Source organism: Monodelphis domestica, chromosome 7, assembly GCF_027887165.1.
Source record: "Monodelphis domestica isolate mMonDom1 chromosome 7, mMonDom1.pri, whole genome shotgun sequence".
NCBI lineage: Eukaryota > Metazoa > Chordata > Mammalia > Didelphimorphia > Didelphidae > Monodelphis > Monodelphis domestica.
This window is the reverse complement of record NC_077233.1, coordinates 260,745,863-260,763,252: the sequence shown is the minus strand read 5'-3', so window position 1 is coordinate 260,763,252 and position 17,390 is coordinate 260,745,863.

Here is a 17,390-nt window from a genome sequence, read left to right as displayed (position 1 = left end):
ATTTTGTCACATTATGAACTTTTTTCTCTTTTTTCCCCAAAGTTTTAAAGACCATGAAATTATGCTTTTCATTCACATGTCTCTTCTCCCTCCTCTTCCTAACTTCTTCCTTTCCCGTCATTTAACCTTCTGTATCAGTAGGTCTAAACCATGCTGCCTCCACTTCAGTTATTTTCCTATTTCTCTTCCTTCTCCCCACTGGAGCTTTGGACTCTTGCCTCTATTCTTTGAAATTTTGCCCAGAACTGGGACTCCATCTCATTTCCTGGCTACCATCTCCAAATCATGCTATTGGATAGAGAGCTCTGGGCCCCCTACACTTTCTACCTACCCTTATGTGTTGTCTTCCCCTATAAGAAAAAGTTTCTTGAAGACAGGGAGTATCTTCATCTTATTTATTATGTGACCCTGGGCAAACTGCTTAAAACTGCTTGCTTCAGTTTCCTTATCTCAAAAAGGAGCTGGAGGGGGCAGATAGGTGTCTCAGTGGATTGAGAGCTAGGTCCAGAGATGAGAGGTCCTGAGTTCAAATCTGGTCTCAGACATTTCCTAGCTGTGTGATCCTGGACAAGTCACTTACCCTTCACTGCCTAGCCTTTACCTCTCTTCTGCCTTAGAACCAATATACAGTATTGATTCTAAGATGGAAAATAAGGGTTTTTAAAAAATGAGCAGGAGAAGGAAATGGAAAATCATTCCAGTATCTTTGCCAGGAAACCCCCCAGATAGGGTCACCAAGATTTGGACACAACTGAACAACAACATGATAAATAATAAATACTCTCAGTCTTTCGTTCTTTGTGTCTCTGTCTCTCGTTTCTGTTTCCTCTTTCTCCTTCCTCCTCCCTCACATTTCTCACTTATCCCTTCCTTCCCCATCCCCATTTCCACATACAAAAAAGTATTTCCTATCTTCTCCTATCCCACCTTTCTCACCTTTCTTCACCTTTCTCCTTTATCTCACTACTTCATTTCTCAGTTCTTACCTTCTTCCTTATTCTTTCCACCTCTTTTCTGACATGTCTCCCACTTATTATCTCCCTTTTAAATGGTCTTTTCCCTCCTCTTCTTCTCCCTACCATACAAATTCTCCACAGTCCTTCCCTCTCCTTTCCCTGATTTCTCAAGTCTAATTGAAAAGTCTTACATATCTTAGCTGAAATGAGGCAAGTGCTTACATTTGCTGTTTTTCCTCTCATTTGTTTGGAAATATATTGCTCAGGAAATTGTGCTGAGCATGTGACAATGTAATATGCCATCAGTAACACTTCTGGCTGCTGGAATTCTTGGAAGATTCATTTAATGTGCAGTTAATGTTTTACACTGATGAAAGTTGCATTATGAATTCAAATATAATCTGACTTAATCCTTGAGTCAGTGGTTTTGAGTTACCTTGCTGCTTGCAGGAGGTTGGGAGCCATGGCAGTAAGAGAACACTATGGGAAACCAATGCCACTCAGAATATTCCCCAACTACGATTTCAGTTCCCTCTTCCTATAAAATTCCCAATGTCCAGACAAAATTTTAGATAAGCCTTTTTTTTACAAACGGCATGTTCTCTAGTGTGGGAAAGGGGTGATATCTGAGCATTTTGATGTAATAAACAATTGATTTTTAAAAATTCCCAATGTCTTTGATTCCTTGTATACAGGCAGAGAGGGCTATAATTGTGTCTAACTTGTCTGTGGCATGGTGGATACAGAGCTGACTACAGAACCAGGGTCTGAATTCCATCTCCGCCATCTAGGATGCATGATCCTGGAAAAGTCCTCTGACCTTCCAGTGAGACGAAAAGTTGCAGAGAGGTTACAGATCTGAACTGATAGAGAGAGTTTCCTCATCTGGTTCTCTAAATCAATGATTTCACAAGTCTGATCTCTATCCCTAACTGTAAGGCAGACGATTACGTAAAAGAATACTTTCTCCTTCCATCAGTCCCACAAATCAAGACTTTTCACCTAAACAATAGAACAAGTTTCCAGCCTTTCTACCTAAAGTGAGTGAGTTGGAGTTCACTTAATTTTGACATGTGGAAGTAATAAAAATAGTATTTATTCATTATTTTAGCTGTCACCAAGAGAGCTTTTCCAATTTTTCCAATAACCTTATGTACATTATCTCATTTAATACTAACAACAATTCTGTTGGATAGTGTTATATTCATTTCACATGTGGGGAAACTGAGGTTCAGAGAGGCAGCCCAATAAAGTGTAAAAAATTCTGGATTTGGAGTTAGAGGTTGTTGTGGTGGTGGTTCAGTTGTTTGAGTCTTCATGACCCCCATTTCTTGGCAAAGAGACTGGATACTTTGGATAATTGCCATTTCCTTTTCCAGCTTATTTTACAGATGAGGGAACTGAGGCAAATGAGTTTAAGTGACTTATTCATGGTCATGCCAACATTAGTCTGAGGCTGAATTTGAACTCGTGAAGATGAATCTTCCTTACTCTAGGGCCAGCATTCTATCCACTGAGCCACCCACCTGGACCTGGGTTTGAATCCCAGTTCTGCCTCTTAGTATCAATATCATGCTTGAAAAGCCACTTAAAATCTCTGGGCTGCTTTTACCATATCTATAAAATGAGAAAATGAGTAAATTGCCATAGATGATCTCAACGGTCCTTTCTAGTTTTAAGTCTATGATCTAAGAGGCTAAAGTGACTTGCCCATCATCACCCAACTATATCTAGTGTCAGGTGGGATTCAAACTGAAGGCTATCCTGAGTATACTTGCTGTCATACTATATTTCCACTTAATTAAGAGGAAGGTGAGGAAGAGACACAAAGATTCCTTTTTGGCTGAATGGTAAAAAGAACATTAAAAAAAGAAAGAACACTGAGTTGGAAAGAAAGAGATCTGAAGTCTAGCACTGTGAAGCCTGTAAAGGCTATTTAACCTCAGTGGGTCTTGCCTTTTTTATCTTTAAAATGATATATTTTAATAGCATCAACTAGAATGGTAGATGAAGGGAGTGATGGGAACATAATACATATGAATTTTAGCAAAAGATTTGAAACAATCTCAGGATAAATTGGATAAATGTAGTTTGAATGATAATAAATAATAGCAGGTATTTATAATGCTTGATAGTTTGCAAATCATTTCACAAATATTGTCCCATTTCTATTCATAGTAACCCTGAGAGGTAGGTGGCATTATTATTGTGGTTTTTACTGAGATTAGGAAATTAAGGCAGTCACAGGTTAAGTGACTTGGCACAGATTCTAAGTGTCTGAGGATGGATTTGAACTGGAGTCTTCCTTACTCGGTTTGGTGCTCTATCCATTGTGCTAAGTACTTTTGGTAGGATATATAAGTGGTTGGGGGGCACCTCGGTGGTGCAGAAGATAGAGTGCCAGGCCTGGAGTCAGGTAGACTTGAGTTCATATCTGGCCTCAGACCCTTACTAGCCATGTGACCATGGGCATGCCACTTGTCCCTGTTTGCCTCAGTTCTCCATCTGTAAAATGAGCTGGAGAAGGAAATGGCAAACCACTGCAGTGTTTTTATCAGGAAAACCCACAAATAGGATCATGAAGAGTTGAAATGATTGAACAGCAAAATAACTGAAAGTCTGGAGACAGAAAATGCAGGTATCAGTCTGGAAGGAGTTTTCTAGTACGATACCAGAAGGCTGCTCTTCAATTCCATTCAATACTTTGATCTGTGACTTAGGTAAAGCATGAGATGACATATGGTGACCAAGCTGCTTGGTACAGTGATTTAGAAGTCACTTAATAAATGCCTGTTGATTTGACAACTTGATTTGACTTTGATCACTTATTGATCTTGTTGATATAGGTACCACCTTTATCAGGGAGATCACAACCCATTTGTACTCAGAAGAGTACCCAGCAGGGTGAAATGGGACTTTGTCCCAGGTCTCTAGCCTGGAGGGGGAATCTCTGGGTCTCCTTACTGTTGGGGGAGTCCGTCCTTACTTTTTCTTTTCAGCATTTGCCATTATCTTGCCTCGTGGCAGACTTATCCTTCTTCATTGCCCTTCCTTTCCCTCATCTTTCACTCAGTTGGAATGTCTCCTGGACCTCTTTGTCTCCTTGCAGCCCTCAATAGAATTCAGCTCAAATTAGTTAAAACTAATTATAACAGTGTCCGTGCCTTCTCATTCTGTTTAACTCTCATTCTTGTCCATTCATAAATTCTTCAGAGAGGATCCACCCAATCCACTAGAAACCTTTTGTGTCTTTTAATATTTTGTGCATTACACAAAACCACAGGCTTTCTACCTGCTTATCTCTTGTTCTAGAAAAAGGACTTGCTCATGTTGACATCACTCTGCCTTTAAGCCACTTTTCCTTTAAACCAGTTTTTTGTACAGAAATCTTCCTCGTTAGACCACAAGATCCTTGCGAGCAGGGACTATTTTTTAACCCTTCTTTGTGGCCTAGCCCTTGGCACAATACCTTGCCCAACAGTATGTACTTAATTACTGCTTGTTGACTAACTGAATGAAATCATTGTTGATGATATGCCATGGGATAGTTCAGCTCACTAGTGTCTCTCTTTTGATCATCCTCTGAGTCACCAAAGGTTTGTTGTATTTCTTGAGGACTGACTGGGGGTGGTGGGACGAGATTTTTCTCTAGAGAGATGAATCTTGATGTGGCTGTCTTGATTCTAGTTTTAAAAAATATCCTTGGTGAATTCCCATGCTCTACTTCTCCCTCTTTAAGTTCAGTTGTATTTGGTCATCAGGACTGATTTTTCTTTTATTTTTTGGTTTGTTATATAAAAATACCCAGTTAACTCCCTCATTCTCTTCTCAATCCCCCAGGCCCCATTAGAGAGGGTATCTAAAATATATAGAAACACTGCCAAATAGATAAGAATATGATCCATTCCCCAGTTTTTGAATGAAGAAATCAAAGCTATGTATGAAAAATAATCTAAATCATTATTGATTAGGACTGATTTTGTTTTTAAAATTTAAATGTATTCATTTGTTACAGTTAAAATATTCTGTTAACTTCTCCCCATTAGACAAAGAAAGTTCACAAAATTATATATATATGAATATATAAACTATTAACTTATTCAACTTAATCTTGTACTGCTCATGTTCATATACTTTGCAATAGTTATTTCTCAAATTCATCCTGACCTAATTAGTAGGACTGATTTTGATAGTCAATGACTCCCCTTTTTAGGAAACTTGTCAGATATGCTACCGATAGGCTCACTTTTCCAAAGAAGAGTTGACTATTTTCCAAACTAGTCAAAATGCTGCTTATCCTCATCCCTGCACCCAGTAAGTATTACCCAGTTAAACTCATGTCTGCTACTGTTACTCTTCCTAAGTTAAAAATCTTAGCTTGTGTGGTATCCATCTTTATGTAGAGAAGAGACTCTGGGCTCACTCTCCCAGAACCAGACTAGAGCTACATCTCCCTCTGAGTCCTGGGGGTACCCTGAGATTTGGGGGGAGCTTCTCTAACACTGTCATCTAGAACCCCTACCGGTTATGTTCCCCCCATTGTTAGGTACCAGTAAATAGCACTCCAGTTCCATTTAAGTACTTAAGGTGGATCAGCTTTTCCAAATGGATATTTACTTTAAAGAGCAAAAATAAGGGTACAACCATTTACCCATGACACATCAGTCTGGGGAAGAGTATGTTTACTCTTTGCATAGTTCACATGGAGATGGATGAGTTGTCACTGAGCAGGGTTCTAAAGGGAACTTCTTGCTCCTCAGGGTTTCAACTTGGGACTGGCCGAAAAATTCGACATGGACTCTGACTCTTGGACTTGGTTAGCTTGACTTCCTGGCTTTTTAGAAAGTCACTCAGAGTCTATAATCCCTTCACGGAGAATGGGGGTGGGGGGGATTGAGAGACCAAGGACCTAGTCCTGTGTCCTAGAGCCATGTGCTGGCCTCCAGGAAGGATTCTAGCATTGTCTCTCCCAAAAGCCATCCACGAAGACTTCAAACAGGGAGTAGAGCAGCCAAGAGAATGTGTCTGAGGCCAAATAAGTCCTGTTTGAAGGGACCCTCAGCTTTATCCATCATGCTGTTAGCAGGACTGGAACCAGTTACAGAATGTCTCCCCGTCTTCCAAGGTTTCTCCAGTGTCCTTCCATTCCTCATTATCACATCTTTGCTGGAATCAGGCTCTGCAGCCTCTCCCAGAGAGGAAGACATCCTTAGTGGTCCTTCACTTAGTTCCTAATCCCCACGACATCTGCATCACTGTAAAGAATGCTCCCCTACTCCAGAGCAGTTGTGGGTTTTGGGGATGGATGTCCACAGCTACAGCTCCAAACCCAGCCAAAAACATAAACAAAAACATGTTCTATGGCGGTTATTGAATTAGGCTGCCCTGGAGCCATGCTGGGGAGTCACTTGCTGAGCTGTGCCACTGAGATAAGGGCAGGACCTAATGTTTTGATTTATTCTTCTGAGGATCATTTCCCCTGGAGCATGTGGTAGCCAGATTCTCTCTTTCCCTTCTCTTGTGTTCCCTTCTCAAGTGTGGTTTCTTTTCTGGGCTCGTATCCTGGGCACTGGTCCAGAGTAAATGACATTGTTTTCTGTATTCCTGGGAGAACACAAAGGAGTTCACTGGGGGGTTGTTGCTTGTTTCTATACATCTGTGGAGAGCTAGAGGGATTCAAAAGGCATATTATGTTCTGGCAAGGATTCCAAGGATTGGTGGATGCTGATGACAATAGCAAAAACAGTCACCACCACAACCACCATCATCAGAGGTAGCATTTATAGAGCAACTAAAGGTTTGCAGAGCACTTTTACCTATGGTGTCTCATTTCATTCTTACGACAGTTCTGTGGGTTAGTTGTCATTATTATCCCCACTTTAGAGAGGAGGAAATTGAGTCGACAGAGATTAAGTGACTTTTCCAGGGTCATACAGTTTGTAAGTGGCTAAGGTAGGATTCAGACACAGAGCTTCCTGAATCCAAGTCCAGCGCTCTCTCCTTGCAATACTTAGCTGCCACTGATGAGAACTTAACATTAAACTCACAGGTGCCTAGCAGGAAAAGAAATAGCCAAGGAAAATAATCTAACCTAGGGGAAGCTGGGTGGCTCAGTGGATAGAGAGCCAGACCTGGAGATGGGAGACTCTGAGTTTAAGTCTGACCTAGCTGTGTGACCTTGGATAAGTCACTTAACCCTAATTGCCTAGTCCTTATCTCTCTTCTACCTTGGAACTGGTGAACAGTATTGATTCTAAGATGGAAGCATGGGGTTCAAGGGAGAAAGCAGACGACATGATAGCAAAGATGAAAGATGCCCCCCCCACCCCCCCCCATTTCCCTACCCTTTAATGCCTTGTTAGAAAGCCCTCTCTTTCTCTAGCCTTCGAGGCCATGTGCAGCAGATGTGAGCCAGACCCCTATTCAAATGGCAGAAGCAGGTGGTCAAAATATATATGACCAGGTGGTGAGAGGCCAGCCGAGAAGAAGGGATCTGAAATAGTCAGCCCTTGTTAGCAGGGCTCTCGAGCCTGTCTGATGGAGAATAAAAGGGGACCGGACCAGCCGGAAGCCTTCCTCCCTCACGTCGGTTTGGGCAATACTTGGAACAACAGACAAGGTACACAACAAAGGGTTAAATCGAACAAGAACCTTCCGAGCACCCAACCCCCAAACAGCTGCCTGTTCCCCACACATGTCTGCTGGGGGAGTGGGGCTCTGGTCTCATTTGTCACTTCCATATCGCAGCAGGAAAGCCATGCAAGGCACTCGCAGCAGGGGATTCGATTAGTCTGTAGCAGCAGCAGCAGCAGCAGCAGCATTGTGCATAGTGGGTCCCAGCACTGGAGCCTTCTCCTACCGCCTCACTGTGGCACAGGGAACGCAGAGAGCTAATTCACAAATGAACAGAGCTAGATTAAGGAATCTGGGCAAAATCAGCAGCGTGTGTGTGTGTGTGTGTGTGTGTGTGTGTGTGTGTGTGTGTGTGTGTGTCTTCTATGCCCTTTTACATGTGATTGTGGTTAAGGGACACTAGAGACAGGCATTATGGAAACTGGGGAGGGTGAGAATGTGGGAGGAAAAAATGTGGGAGAGAGCACAGAGGATTTTGACCAAAGAATTCAATTTCTCAATTTCTCAATTTCTCTGTCTCTGTCTCCCTCTCCCTTCTCTCTCTCTCTCTCTCTCTGTATCTCTCTCTCTGTCTCTCTCTGTCTCTCTCTCTGTCTTTCTTTCTCTCTCTCTGTGTCTCTCTCTGTGTCTCTCTGTCTCTCTCTCTCTCTCACTCTCTCTTTCTCATTCTCTCTCTCTGTCTCCCTCTCCCTTCTCTCTCTCTCTCTCTCTGTATCTCTCTCTCTGTCTCTCTCTGTCTCTCTCTCTGTCTTTCTCTCTCTCTGTGTCTCTCTCTGTGTCTCTCTCTATCACTCTCTCTCTCACTCTCTCTCTCTGTCTCCCTCTCCCTTCTCTCTCTCTCTCTCTCTCTCTCTCTCTCTCTCTCTGTCTGTCTCCCTCTCCCTTCTCTCTCTCTCTGTCTCTCTCTCTCTCTCTCTCTCTCTCTCTGTCTTTCTCTCTTTCTCTCTCTCTGTGTCTCTGTGTCTCTCTCTCTCTCACTCTCTCTTTCTCTCTCACTCTCTCTCTCTGTCTCCCTCTCCCTTCTCTCTCTCTCTCTCTGTATCTCTCTCTCTGTCTCTCTCTGTCTTTCTTTCTCTCTCTCTGTGTCTCTCTCTCTCACTCTCTCTCTCTCTCACTCTCTCTCTCTCTGTCTCCCTCTCCCTTCTCTCTCTCTCTCTCTGTGTCTCTCTCTCTCTCTCTGTCTTTCTCTCTTTCTCTCTCTCTGTGTTTCTCTGTGTGTGTCTCTCTCTCTGTGTCTCTCTGTGTGTCTCTCTCTGTGTCTCTCTGTGTCTCTCTCTGTGTCTCTCTCTATCACTCTCTCTCTGTCTCTCTTTCTCTCTGTCTCTCTGTCTTTCTCTCTCTTTCTGTCTATCTGTCTGTCTCTCTCTTTCTCTCTCTCTTTGAAAATAATCAGAGTAGCTTTTTGTTTTAAATTCTTACCTTCTGTATACACTATTGTATATAATACTTATATTGTATATATATATGTATATACATATATATGTGTATAATACATAACAAACAATATTGTATATAATACAATACTGTGTATTGGTTCCAAGGCAGAAGAATGGTAAGGGCTAGGCAGTGGCGGTTAAGTGACTTGCCCAAGGTCACACAGTTTGGAAGTGTCTGAGGCCAGATTTGAATGTAGGACCTCCCATCTCTAGGCCCGGTTCTCAATCCACTGAGCTACCCAGCTTTCCTCAAGAGTAACTTAAAAAAACAAATATTTTTTTTGAAAATTACACTTAGAAATAATTTTTGACAATTGGCCTCTAACATTTTAAAATTCAGATTCTCTCTTTCCTTCTCTCTGCCTCCTCCTTAAGGCTGTAAATAGCTTCATATAGATTATATTAGTGCTTTCATGAAATAAATATTTCTATATCCATCATAACATGACAGAAGACACATATCACACCTACAAGAAGAAATCAATGAAGAAAATAAAGTAAGAAATGGCATGCTTTGATTTGTAATCAGACTCCAAAAGTACCCTTTTTGTATGTAGAAAACATTTTTTAGCACAAGTACCTTGGGTTTAATTTGGGACCTTGTTTTGCTGATAATAGTTTAGTCTTTCACAGTTGATCATCATATAGTATTTCTGTTACTGTATTCACTGCTCTGGTTCTTTTCATTTCCCTTTGCATCAGTTCATATAAATCTTTCCAGGTCTTTCTGAACTCATCCTATTTCTCATTTCTTAAGGCACAATAGCATTCTATTGTAAACATATACCACAACTTGTTTAGTCACTCCTGAATTGATGGATACTCCCATAGTATTCAATTCTTTGCCACCACAAAAAGAGCTTCTAAAAACATTTTTGTACAAGTAGATCCTTTTCTCCTATCTCTGATCTATTTGGAATCCAGCCCTAATAGTGATATGGTTGATGCAAGACATGTATAGTTATATGTCCCTTTGGGCATGCTTTCCAGAATGACTGTATTAGTTTACAGTTCTACCAGCAGTATAGTAGTGTCTCAATCTTCCCATAAGCCCTTCAACATTTATCATTTTCCTTTTTTGGACATATTAGCCAATCTGATAGCTGTGAGGTGGTATTTCAGTTGTTTTAATTTGCATTTCAGAGAGTAACTATGGATGAAAGTAACTCTAGTTGAATAGGGATGACCATGGAGGGGGGCACAGATGCACAATGAAAATATAAAAGTTGTGATGCTGAAAAGGAACATGATCTTCCTCTTCTCCACACTCCTCCCCCAAACGGGACTTAACTAGCTTTGTTGTTGTTGTTCAGTCATTTCAACTGTCTAATTCTTTCTTCATGACTCCATTTGGGGTTTTCTCAGCAAAGATAAAGGACTGGTTTGCAATTTCTTACTTCAGTTTGTTTTACAGATGAGGAAACTGAGGCAAATAGGATGAAGTGACCTTGAAGCCCAACTACTATTATAGGAATGTCAAGAGATGGAATTCATTAACTCTTATTGGTTAATAAGAGATCATTGCCCCCTCTTTACTCCTCAGATTTGTTTCTGTCTTCTTCTTAGCTACCTTCAATTAATCATTTCTCCTCCTTTCATCCTCTTGGTCATACTTTACTGATTGTTTTCCTTCTGAATATTTCTGGCATTCTGAGTCCTTGTTTGGGCTGGTAAATCTTCCAATGGAAGTCCAAGTCTCTTTCTAATGGTCAAATGGATCATAATCACCCATGAGGCTCTGGATTCATCTTCCTTCTATTCTAACACGTTCTTTATCCTAAAGCGTATCACTCTATGACAAATGGTGTTTGATATCTCTGAGCATCAGGAAGGAATTGTGTGAGGCTGTTATGTGAAGGAGACTAAACCCCATGTTTTCAAGTAGCAAGTTGCCTTTAAATAAGAGTAAAATTGTTTACTAGCCCCATATTCTTTAATTTGTGTGAATAATTCAAACATAGCTTTATGTTCACTTGATGCAAATTTTATAGGCTATTAGCATAGCACATAATGGGCCCTTGCCCCTTTGGGAATGTGGGGAGAATTGAGGAGGAGATAATTAACCCAAGAACAAATCATTCCAATTACTACATAGTTTTCCTTTTCCACCTACCTTTGTTTTTCAGCTCAAATGTCCTCAGGGAGTTCTAGGGGAGAGCTCCTCACATGGAAGTGACAAGATGAACCCAAGGGAATCTAATAACAGGTCAGCAATTCATGCAGCAAGGAGATTATCCGCTGACACATGAAGACATCACTCTCCAAATACATGCACGGGGCACCATGTCTGCGAGGCAGGAATACAACTCCATATTTTTCAGGGGGGAGGTATCACATTTCACAATGCTTGAAGGTTTCTTCCATGCTGTCCTGAAAACATGCTTGCCACACACTTGGACATGATTTCATGGTAGCTTTAGTTAATAAATGATAATTTGGAAAGCCTTTCAGTAAAGTTGAAGAAACTAGTCACTCCTATTACAGTGTTTTCTTTGAAGAGTTTGCCCTAGATCAAGTAGGAGTCTCTCAGGGACAAATTTTTATTCTCCCCTCCAGCCATATTTTCTCCTTCTCATTGTTCAATAGGAAACCAGGCAATGCTAGTTCTCCCTGTGAGTAAATCAAATATATGAAATAAAATTATTGATCCATTTTTATATTCACAGCCCGATCATTTATTTCATTCTTTACACCCTTCTTTGAAAACCTCCATTTTGACAAAGAAAAATGATTAAGGAAAAATGGTTACATTGACTACATCTGTCTGTGTATATAATGTTCCATTCTAGAAATCCTCCTCCTCTCTGGGGTGGAGGAACACGCGTGTTTGGAGGGAAGTGTATTTGATTAGCTGTTCACTTTGATCTTCATTGGCTTTTCAGTTATACAAAGTTTGATTTGCTTTTAGGGGTCTTTTTTTGTAATCACACACACATACACACACACACACACACACACATACACACACACTCACTGCTGGGCCCAGGGAAGTGGAGGCATTTACTTTTTTCTTCTCTCACTAAAGGATCTTTAGTCTGGACACAACCATATATATGGACCAGGTTTCATTCTGGGGAAGCCTGGCCTTCAAAGAGAAGATAGTCTTCTTTTTCCTCAAAATCTCTGTCTGTTTACATCCTTATCCCAGAGATCTGCAGAAAATAATTTAAAGTGGATTTTGGACCTATCTTTGTCTCCAAAAAGAGATAAAAGAAAACTATTCTGTGTACAATATAAAACAGGCAGAGGACCTATTTATTTCCTCCACAAAACATGAAATATTTAACTCCAAGAAGACTCGCATTGGTGATTTAAATAGGAAGTAGTCATTTGCAACTATAATGCTCTTCTGGGAAGTTGGCACTGAAAACATCATAATATGTAGCATTTTGTGGGACTTGGCATTTCATTTTCACATTCATGCTACACTATCTCTTGTCCATGTCTTTTGGCAGTCACGCTTCTTCTTGGCCATGGACATCTTCTCAAGAAGTATTGTGGTAGTTGCAAGGGGACACAAACTCTCAAACTCAAAAGGTTGATGCCATATCTGGAAACATCTGTTTCAGGATTGATGATTGGCACCTATTCTCAGGAAAAGAAACAAAACGAAGAGGCAGACAAAGGTCTGGGCTCAAGCCCAGGTAGAGCCCCTGAGCTAGCTGCCATGTGTGATCAGTTGCCATTTCTACTGAGATATGATATCTCTCCCATTGGATGATATCCACAGATGAGATATCACGCCCATTGGAAATATCAGGGAGATGGTGAAAATTATTTGTCACACATTCCAGAGATAGAAAAGGAGAAAGGAAGAGAGGGGAATGATAAGAAGGAAAAAAGAGATAGATGAATGGGAGAGAGACAGAGACTGGCAGAGAGATGAGGAGGGTTAAGTTTGGAGAGAGGGGAATGGAGATCTAAAGACTAAGAGGAACTCCTCCCCCATACACACACACACACACACACACACACACACACACACACGCATACACACACATACACGCATGCATGCAATTTATTATGTTATCCCAAAACATGGAGTCCTTCACAGCTGAATACTTACCCAGAAGAGACCTGGTTTAGCCCACTCCCTGACCCATTTTCCTCATTACATTTTCATTTACATTGTTGTAGACATTGTATATATCTTTGTTGGACTTGTTAACACTCGTATGTGTTCCAACACCCATCTCTGTGGCTTTGAACTGACTCTCCTCCTTGCTTAGGCTGTACTCAATCCTCATCTCTGTCTCTGGGAACTCCTGGTTTCCTTCAAGACAAGTTCAAGTATTATCTTCTGCATGAAGTCTTATCATATTCCTCCTAGCTGCCAATGCAAGACTGACTTGTATCTGTTTTGCATGCACACACACATATGTATTTATGTTTATATACACATAGTGCCTTGCCCATTCCATTTTAAGTTCCTTAAAGGCAGAGACTTTGTCTCCCCACAGCCTCACACAGTGCCTGAAAAGAGGCAAATGCTTATTGAATGCTGCTCCATTGATTGTTGATTATATGAGTTCATACAAGCCCTCTCACATTTCTCTGAATTCTTCATGTTCACAATTTCTAACTACTCCATTCTATTCCATAAAATTCAGATTCCCCATGAATGAGAACACTACAGTATTTTTGGTGATTCTCCAATCAATGGACAGTCATTTTCTTGTTCTTTTCTACCATAAGAATTCTGCTAAGAATATTTGGGGATGTATTTGGCCTTTGTTTCTGCCCTTGATTTTCTTGATGTATATGTAAAACATTGGGAGGGATCATCGAATAAAAGGGTATGGACAGTTTGTTTACTTTTCTTACATAATTTTAAATTGATGTCCAGAATGGTTGGACCGCTACCCAATTCCAATATGTATTAATACACCTATCTTTTCTCAGTCCCTCAAATATTGACTATTTCCTTTTTTTTTGTCATCTCTGTCATTTCATGACATGGAGAGAAACTTCAGATTATTCTAATTTACATTTCTCTCAATGATTTGGGAATGGTTTCATCTGATAATTTATAGGTTGTAGTTCTCTGAAAGCTTCATATTCATAGACCTACTTATTAACTAGAGAATGAATTTTCAAATAAATTTGAATTGGTTCCTTATTTATTTTGGAAATGAAACATTTACTAGAGATACTCACTTCAGAGATGTTTTTCCCAATTAATTATCATCTTGTACTATATCATTATCCTTATTCCCCTTTCAATTTTCCCCAGAATGAAGTTCCCATTTATTTAGGAGTATCACTATTTTTTCACCATCTAAGTTTTCAATGTTTTTTTAATGTTCATTAATTAATTCAAAAAACATTTTATTGAGCTTCTACTAAGAGATTTTTTATGTCTTCTTTAATCATGGTGAGCACACATAAGATATTTTATCAATATCATGTAACAAATTATAAATCTGATACAAAAAAGATGTCATCAAAGAAATCTGTGTTTAGAAAAGGTGGGATGATAACCATGTATCTAGCTAAACATGCTGCGCTGGTATCCAGGTGATGTCAATATATGTAGAGAAAAGCCCCCTCCTGGGCACTCCATGATAACTCTCATGCAGAGGATTTAAGAAAGCATATGGACAAAGGTCACATAAGGCAGAAAACCATTCATGGGTTATGATCTGTCCCAGTGGTGGGAATACTCACATTGAAGAGATCGCAGATCTATGGAAGCATTTTCTGTGCTAAGTGCAACCCAAAGAGGTAAACCATGATCTCAGTCTACAGGGGGCTTACAATGTATTGGGGGAGAGAACATGAAAATAATTGCAATCAAACCTCTCATTTTCATGAGAGGGATGAGCAAAGTGTTTTTGGATATTAGGGGCAATACACATTACTTCTTGCAGTTAGGATAGGGCAAGATTTCATAGATTTCATTTGATATTTAGCTTGAAATATGCGTAGGATTTGATAAGTTGTATTAGAGAAGAAGGTCTAGACAATATGAGCTAAGGCATGAAGGTGGGGAAAAGCTGAAAACATTCTAGCAAAGGCAGGCATATAATGCCCTTAGAGGTATCATGCTTGATTGACAGACATGAGATTTTGAAATTCAGTTTCTGTGAACTGACCCCCAATGATGTTTTATTCAGATATTCCTCATTTCATGGAAGTGAGATTGGGTTCTCAAAATCTGGGCCACTGGAACACGTGCTATGACACGTCCAACCAAACCAAAAAGGTCTTGACAGTGGTCCGTGTGTCTGTCATCCAATGACCAGTCTAGTGAAATGTGAAGAAACTAATTGCCAGCATGTTGGCCAAAAGGTAATGAATTTTTTCACTGATTTCAATTTATGACTATTATCTGATAACTTGTGCAATGGTTATGACTTGTGTAAGTGTTGGGATTAACCATAATGATGAAATCCAGGTCCTTGAAATCCTGGAGAATTTTTTACTACCTGAAGGGTTGAGTTTCATTGTGTAAAGGACATTGGCTATCTACCGAACATCATAACTCACAGGCATTAAAACATGCAAAAAAAAATCAAACTCTAAATCCTGTGCTTAGTATTTATTCTTCAAAGTGGCAGAAGTGTTTCCTAAACTAAGCATTTAATTTGGATTCACACTGGAGATTCCAGTTAATGTAATACTAATTCATTGCGGAAATTATCAAGGTTTAATAACCACAGGAGCTGCAGTGTAATCCTGTTGTGACTCAAAATGACACCTGCATTAATGATCTAATTAATAATGTATATGTTAATAAGAATTTAATTAAGAAAGGTAGAATTATCAATATAGGATTCAATTCACCAGAAACAAAAAAGGTCTATTTAGTGCTTCAGTTATTCTAGATGTGATTTTCAATGACAAATGACCTTTTAAGTCTCATTAATTAAAGAGACAGTTATTAGAGTAAAAATGTAATTCCTTTGGAAGTACAAAAAATGTTGGCAAGATAGTAATGAGGGTAAATAAAGATGCGTTCAAACAATTAATAGTCAAGTAGTAAAAGGTTGCAGCAAGAAAGAGCACCAGGAGGAGAAGAGGGAAAAGCTTTAGAAGTCAAAGTTTCATTCCTTATATAACAAAGGGGACAATTCTGATAATGAAAGAAGAAAAGGAAAAAAAGTTCTCTCCATCAAAGTTCTTGCCACTCTCCAAGGGTTCTGCATCAGAAAGGGATATGGCTTTATCAATGGAAAGGGCATTAAATAAGATGCGTATCCATCCATTTAGTGCTCTGCACTAAAGACCTTTGGTCCTTTCCTTTTGACTGCCAGATAAAACTTCCCAAGTATTACAGTCAGGACAGTTAGGAGTACAGCTAAGAGTGGCTCCCATAATATTATTTGATGGAGTGCCAATCTTTTGTTACCACTTATTGCCTTGTCTTCAGAAATGTTTTTAGATTGATTCTTGAATGAATGAGAAAACATTTTTAAGTAATTACTCTGTACAAAGTACTGTGCTAAGATAAGAGTCAGGGATACAAATAGAAAAATGTTACAAGTAAAAATTAATTCGTAGGCATATTACTAGGTGTCTGAGCATTTATAATTAAATAGAGAAAGAGAAAAAAGCATTTTTAGCCTTTCTAACTTTAGGCAAAAATTGCATCCTCCATTTCAGCCTGGGCTCTGATTCCTGGTTTGTCAGAGATCACAAGATAAGAGCTCAGAGAAGAGGGTTCTGGGAGAGAGAGCCAGCCTAGAGAGAGTTAGTTCAGAGACCAATCCAGAGAGAAGAGAACTCTCAGCTTCCCGCCATGGATTTTCAGTGCTGGGACACCGCTTAGGGCATCAGGAACGTGATTCTGATTCCTATGTTGAGTCACTAAGGTTAGGAGATTTGGGGAACCCAAAAATTCCCAGAAGACTGACCTGAGGAAAAGGAGTGCAAGTAGGATGCTTGAGTATTAACTGAGAAAATCTGCCAAGCCAGAATTTCCCCAAATGATGGGAAGAATCGAATGGGGAGAACCAAATGAAGATGACCAAGTACCAGGCAAGAAAACTCAGATCAGAGAAACCAAAGTAATAAGTATAATGGGAGAACAGGGTCTGGTCATATGGCAAAGACCTATTTTGATAGTGTTAACATCGTTCTCTATTTCCCTTCATGCCCATGCCACTCCTACCTCTACCACTTTTCTGAAGGTTATTCCCAATGCGGTAATCTGATATAGAGATAAATGCATATACAAATACTGGGTTACATTCAACAACTAATTTATGCTTAAGTAGTTTGTCTGCGGCTCTATTGATATTTGCTATAAAGAAAAATTCAAGACATTCTGGAATGGTCATCTTAGCTTACTTAAATAAATTATGAAATCAAGGACATTTTGCACCTCTGTGTGAATACTGTCTTTTGTTTTAGTCATTATTAA